At 41.0% G+C, this 7,015-nt stretch overlaps 1 pseudogene; it reads left to right on the top strand.

The window, feature by feature from the left end:
• The first annotated feature begins 1,276 nt into the window (after positions 1-1,276).
• Positions 1,277-6,585, top strand: LOC123801229 (elongation factor 1-beta pseudogene; annotated as a pseudogene).
• Positions 6,586-7,015: the final 430 nt, after the last annotated feature.

Below are 7,015 nucleotides of genomic sequence, written 5' to 3'. Positions count from 1 at the left end.
TTGCCTGGACTTCAGCATATATATATATTCCCAGTCCATTAATCATTCTACTTTTTTACATAATTAGTTCACACCTATTTACTTTTCTTCTTAAAAGTCCAACCTCCTACTCCCTACTGACTCTCAACTCGTGATCTTTCTTCCTTTTTTAGTGATAACGAAGAAGCTATCAGAAGAGAATTACCACTGGCACCGATCACCAAATCTCTCACACAGGCATCAGGGTCCATATACTGGGCCCTTTTTCTTATTACTGTGGATGCAGTCTCCGCTCCTAGCAAAGGTCAACTTTTGCACTGGTGCACTCACCCATGATCTCTTACCTTCTGAAGATGATCCTTCTAGCAAATCTGCCCTCTCTTTCCTGTATCTTTTTATTTTCTTCTAACAAGCATATAATTATGTTATTTTTTCTCAATGAAAAAATTATATTGATCCTACTTACTCTGGTGGCTTCTCTCTCTGCTTCTCTTTGTGGCAAAACTCCTCAAAAGTATTGTCTATCCTCACTGTCTCCAGCTTCTCTCCTCTCATTTTCTCTTGAACTTACCTCAGCCAGGCCTTACCCCTCTCCACTGAAGCTGTTCTTGTCAAGATAACCAGGAACATATTACCGTATTGTCAAACACAAAGGTTAACTCTCCTTCTTCGCTCTGTTTGGCCTATTGGCATCATTTGGCATAGTGTCCTTTCATTATTTTCTTTCCTTAGCTTTTATATACTTCTGGTTTCTTCTTAGTGACTGTTCCTTCCTTGTTGCTTTTGTTGGTTCTTCCTTATTTCCCTAACTTCTAAAATTGGGAATGCCCCAGAGCTCAGGCTTCAAAATCTTCTCTACTCTATGGACTCTCAAAGCTTCAAATGTTTATCTCCAGTTTAAATGAGCTTCCTGAATTCTAGGCATATGTTGCAAACTGCCTGCTCAGCACCCACGTGTGGGTGAGATTTAAGTTACGGAAGAGGTTTAGTGAATGGAGCTGAGGAATGAAATTAAGATAAATGACGTGTTCCCACAAAACTTGAGTAGAGCTAAGAAAAAAAAAAACCCTCAATATGTGTGATGTGATTGGATATTCTCTGGAAACTGAAGTACCAGCTATATTTTAAATCAGAGTTGGTTTGGGGAAGAACTAGATAACTTGTATTGTTAAGGGGTGTCTGACACCTGGGCCTTAGAGAATTTTCTGAGATACTTTATCTTCAGAGGGCATCTAGATGCCTATCAGATTAAAATGTCACTCTTACTAGAGCCCCTACCGGCTGCTCCTCACGGCTAATGGTGCAGGGAGTGGAGATTGATGTACTAGGAGCAATGCTGCTCTCCGGTAAAGAAACTGAAAGGCAGAGAGATGCTGCAGAAAAACCTTTGGAACAACGTGTGATTGGATATTGAGTGTTTCACTTGGAGCCTCACAGGCCCAGTGTTTTGTGAACTTATTAGAACAGATCAAAGAAACTCCTTGATGAAGTATCCAGCTGTACATTTGTGTTTAAACCAACCTTGACATCATTTTTTAGAAAACTGGAACGTGTCAAGGAAGAAAAAAGGGGATGTATCACACACATGCTTGGGCTAATTAAGGGACCCGACTGACTTTATTAGCTGTAACTGGACTGCTATTGAAAACCATATTAGGGCCAGTGTTTGAGCTCTTGGTTGAGAAATTATGCTACCCAGGCTCTGGAGACCTGAGTCGGGGTGGGGAGGGGAGGGACTCCTACGCCAGGAACTTGAGAAGATTTTGAATTGTGGTTGGAACACATCATTGAAACGCTGGTGGGGTGAGAAGCTTCTGAAGTATAGATGCAACAGAGATTAATACAAAATGTGTAGAGTCCGGCACTAAGAATTATATATACTTTCAAAAACTACAAATGCCTCCATTTCTATAGTAGAATGTCTGACATCAGTCGGAAAGTTACTAAAAAATGCAGGTAGATGTGGAGATTTTATGTCAAGTTTGTAAACACATATCATTGAAAGTACCTTCACATATATGTCAAGACTTGAGGGACTTTTGTATAGAAGCACCGATGAGCACAGTGTGAAAAATTATGTCCAGTTAGTACGAGTTGCTGAAGCAGCCATTTACAATGAAGAGAATTGCAGGCTCCAGGACAGACCATTAAGTCCCTCAATTTCTCACTGCTAGTAAAATTAAATTAGAGCAGGGAAATAGGATGGGCAACACTCCTAAAGAAACAATGACGGAATAGTAGGAATGGATGGGATAGAAGGAATGGCTACTGAAGGCACACTTCAGATGGAGGGAGCTGACACTGATGTGGCCGGGAGGACGTGCTCTGAGTCTAATTCCAGGAAGCGGGAGCCACAGATCATCCACCTCTGGCCAGGAAGGTCCTCCAAAGATACCAAGGGGATCTAGTCAGAGAGGATGCCAGGAAGTCTGACTCCCACTTAGCACAATTGGCTAACTCCTAGCACAAACAGAGCGGTTGTAAAACCTCCTTAACATGCAGGGGTCCCACGTTGAATTTGAGCATAGATTCAGAGAGAACAAAAAGGAGTTCCTAGAATTACATGAAGTGGAAAAGAGTGGTTTGACACAGACAGGGACTATTGGGAGCGAGTGCACCGTAAGGAAAACTTCAACCTAGTGGTTCAGGCAAGAATATTGGAAATCGAGAGATGGGCTGGAGTGACAAACAATTTTAGTACGTGAAAGAAAACCACTACATAGTGGTCAAGAGTAAGAGATCGCTTTTTAGACTACAGAGCCCCTGGAGTAAGCTGCTGAAGGGGGCAGCGTGTACACAGGAACAAACCTTTGTCCCGAGAGCAGAGGAAGTAGGGCAAGGGACCCAGCTGCTGATGTGGTTTCTTTCTTTATTGCCTATCTATGGTGCTTTCTAGGTATGAACCAATGAAGATATAAGCTGCCCCTGGGAAGGGAATAGAGGCAAAGAGAATAAATTGCCTGTGTTGGGAGATGTGTCCCAGGTGGAGAGAGGAAAACTTTTCATGTATTTAGGAGACTGAGAAGCCAGGAAGACATCCTTTGACACAACTGCAGGCTCCCTAAAACAGAGGAGTGGGGTAGGTCTAGGAACCCCAGGTAATTGTTGTGTATTCACATCTCCCAGGGGAGAGAGGGTTTCTCTATAAGGAATATGCTGGAAGTAAACTTTTTTAGGAGTATGTAGCAACATTGTGAAACTTTAATCTTTTTAACAGCAGACATGAAATATCCCTGAGAAAAGTGATCTGCTTGTTAAAGAGATACTTCATCAGTCAGCTATGGAGTAGAAGACAACTCATGCTGGCACTGGGCTTTCCTCTGGAGGAAGACCGGAGAAAGGAGAGAGGAGCTGAGTTTCCTACTCTAGCAGAAAAAGCCAAGGGAGAGATGTGACGTGGTGTCTGGGGCTCCCAGGAAAGGCTGGGCATCCAAGAAAGCCTGATGATTGCGACAGGTCATGCAGCATGCACGGTGACCATCCGACAGTCCTTCCTGTATCCAGTAAGCTACACGCTTTGTGTTTGGCTTTCTTCAGAAAGCTGGTGTCATGGCTGGTTTTGGGTCAAGTTTAAGTTCCAGTTGATACAGATGGGTTACATGGAAGTGGGGTGAATGTCTAACAACTGGTTACACACCATTTGCATTGATTTATTTCTATCTCTGGAGCATTCTTAAAAATTTCACGTAGCTCTTATATCTAGTGTATCTTGAGGAACACATATATAGAAACTTGGTGATGAAACATCCCATACAAATATTCAAAATGTTTTTGTATAGATAAATGATAAGTGAAAGATAAGTAAAAGTGAAAGTTAAATGAAATCAGAATTATTAGGCATTCAGTGGCTTATTAATTAGCAACTGATTTCACAGCTTCATTGGAAGCAAAATTTGGCAGTTAATGCTCACATTTATATATAGAACAATCAATAAGCTAAATACCCTGTTTTCTTTGCTAGAGAATGTATTAGTGCATACATAATTTAAAGTCCATTCTCACTTCTTTGGCCAAATATTCTTTTACCAGAGAAACAAAAAAAGACTAAGGTACGTACCCCATTTTTATTTAAAATAATGATATTTTGCTCATGAATTTGATATTTTGCTCATTCTAATTTTGGTATTCATTTAGCTTTTGATGGATATTTGATATTATTTACCTTCATTGCTGAATTATTTGGCACCGTCTTAACTTCTGTGCCTACTGCAAGTCTGTGTCCTTACCCTCACCTCCATCCTGCGAGGCAGCGACATGACCGATTTGAACTGGGTGCTGAGACCAGCCGTGATTTCAAGAAGTCTGCAGCATCAGTACCTATAGTTGGAGGAACTGCTTAAGATATTCTGGATATTTTCTTAATTATTTCAGATAAGCTCCACTTTTTGATGTGACCGGTTCTAATGAAAGTTAGAGCTCCCCAGGGGAAGGCCTGACATACATCTGAAAGAGAGAAGCTTTTAAATTATTGCGAGGCTGCACATTCCTTTGAAAAAAGGATGAGGAGATTCATTTAGCAAGTTTAGAAAGTTAACTCCTGGTCTAAGCACAGGAAAGGGGAAGTACAAACAATGGAGAAGAGAGATCATGGACAGGCCCACAATTAAAAAAAAGCCCCTACTGGAGTGAGACAGAGAGGAAGGGTTTCAGTTTTGCATTGAGGGAAAAAAAAGCAGCCTTTGGGAATTCATGCTTTCCCTTTTGAGCTCTCTTACTCCTTTCAGCTTTTAGAATTAAGCTTCTTCTAGCTCTGCCCCTTGAACCCAACCGACATTCTTCTATTTTGCCTCTTTATTATGTTTTTATACCCTCCCTCTTTCCCACACAGTTCCATGGAGGTCCAGGTCCACACAATTTTTGAGTTAATCACAGAATCTGCCTTTCCTCAACTCCCTCCACCCGGTCTGGTTGGCTTTGGATGAAATCATTGTCCTGCACCTGAGATCCTAGAGCCATTCACCTTCTGCGAAGCTTTTTCCCGCATGTTCCCTTAACTGCCAACAAAACAGTGCGTCAAGTGTGGGAGATATAACCCCCGATGCTCAACTGGTCACTAAGTTTAGCATCACCGTGGTCCCCATTATAAGTCCTTAGGACTGAGGCTTTCCTTACTTTGAAAGGATTCGTTCTGTTTCACCAATTCCTGCCTCTAGGATCAAAGCGTCAATGTAAACTACATCTCTCACTTGAGCCTTATGCCTGTCCTTGATCTTGTTCTTATTGGTTTTTCCAGGAGTTTGATCCCACCTCATCTCTCAGGTATTGAAAATATCTCTGACATATGTCCAAATCTCTAGGAACAATCGCTGTCATATCTTTGTTCTTCTGGATCCCAAGAATTGGGCTAAAACCTGTCTTCCCCAGCTGATTGGTTGCCTTCAAACTTATTGCTAAGGGAATAACACAGCTAGTGTTATGGTCTCAGACAAAAGTGATTTTCTTATAGGTCCAGTGAACCAAATATAAAAATATAAATATCTGTTGAATGAATGAAGAAAGTGAGTGATTCGGCCTCAATTGGTTTTCACACGATAGAGAGGATATAAATAAAAAATAAAGTTAACTGAGCAATATATTTTGCTAGCTTATTTTCAGGGAAAAAAATAGATGATTTTGTAAATTCATAGTATGGTTTGCTTGCAAGATTTGTAAACGGGCTCGGAAGGCAAAGCTAAAGAAAGAGAGTCAAACCTGTTTTGATATGACACCAAACGCTATCAGGGCTTAACCTTGCAAGCTGACAATCTGGAAAGACAATGCGTGTTTTTAAGTACTACGACATTAATTTCAAAAATATTTTCAGTGCTTTACAATCACACTTCACAGAGCTTTGTGTTAAACTATCAAATTTAATAAAAGTTTGTGTTCATATTCAGAAAATGGAAAATGAAGGAAAGATGGTCACGTTACTGATAGGCACCAACATTTGAATCAGAAAGACTTCATTTGTATACTTAGATTTTCAAAAGATACAAAAAGCATCTTTAGCTATGCAAATAATAAATCAGCACTCTATGAGCCGAACAAGTTATAAAATTCAAATTATATTAAACCTCTAGTGAATCTTGACTCTTTCTGTGATACCCCATACTAATCTGGGTTCATTTTTTTATTGCTGTTGTAACATATCATGACAAACTGCTTAAACGACACAAACTTGTTATCTCACGGTTTGTTTTGAGGGGTTCTAGCAGGAAGTGGAGCTACAGATAGTGAAGATGATGATGACATTGATCTCTTTGGATCTGATGAGGAGGAGGAAAGCGAAGAAGCGAAGAGGCTAAGAGAGGAATGCCTTGCACAGCATGAGTCAAAGAAGGCCAAAAAGCCTGCACTCGTTGCCAAGTCTTCCCTATTACTAGATGTGAAACCTTGGGAAGATGAGACAGATATGGCAAAACTAGAGGAGCGCGTCCGAAGCATTCAGGCAGACAGCTTGGTCTGGGGCTCTTCGAAACTTGTTCCAATAGGATATGGAATTGAAAAAACTTCAAATTCAGTGTGTAGTGGAAGATGACAAAGTTGGAACAGATATGCTGGAGGAGCGGGTCACTGCTTTTGAGGAGTATGTGCTCCACGGACGTGGCTGCTTTTAATAAGATCTAAAATCTACATCATAGATCATCGCCCTTAAATAAAAGCTTAAAAGACCAAAAAAAAAAAAAAAAAAAAGAAGAAGAAGAAGAAGAAGAAGAAGAAGAAGAAGAAGAAGAAGAAGGTTCTAGCAGGGAACCACAGCTACTCATATACCCTTGACCAAAGAACAGCCTTCCTCTATCAAGGGACTGTCGACCTCTTTGATGCAGAGCTCCGCTTTGGGAGGGACACACATGGGGTGGTGAGGGAGTAAGGGGACATCTGCCAGTCAGATCAGCTGAATCAATCCTGGTGATCAATGGGGTGACAGAGGTCACAGCCAGATCGTCCTCACATCCCCCTCTTTCACTTCTAACGACCTTTTTGATTACATTGCACCCACCCAGAGAGTCCTATTTTAAGGTCAGTTCACTAGCAAACTTAATTCATCTGCAACCAT

Source organism: Ursus americanus, chromosome 17, assembly GCF_024610735.1.
Source record: "Ursus americanus isolate L20-20 chromosome 17, mUrsAme1.1.p, whole genome shotgun sequence".
NCBI classification, from domain to species: Eukaryota; Metazoa; Chordata; class Mammalia; order Carnivora; family Ursidae; genus Ursus; species Ursus americanus.
The sequence above is the reverse complement of the archived record's forward strand: the minus strand, read 5'-3'. Positions and strand labels throughout refer to the sequence as shown.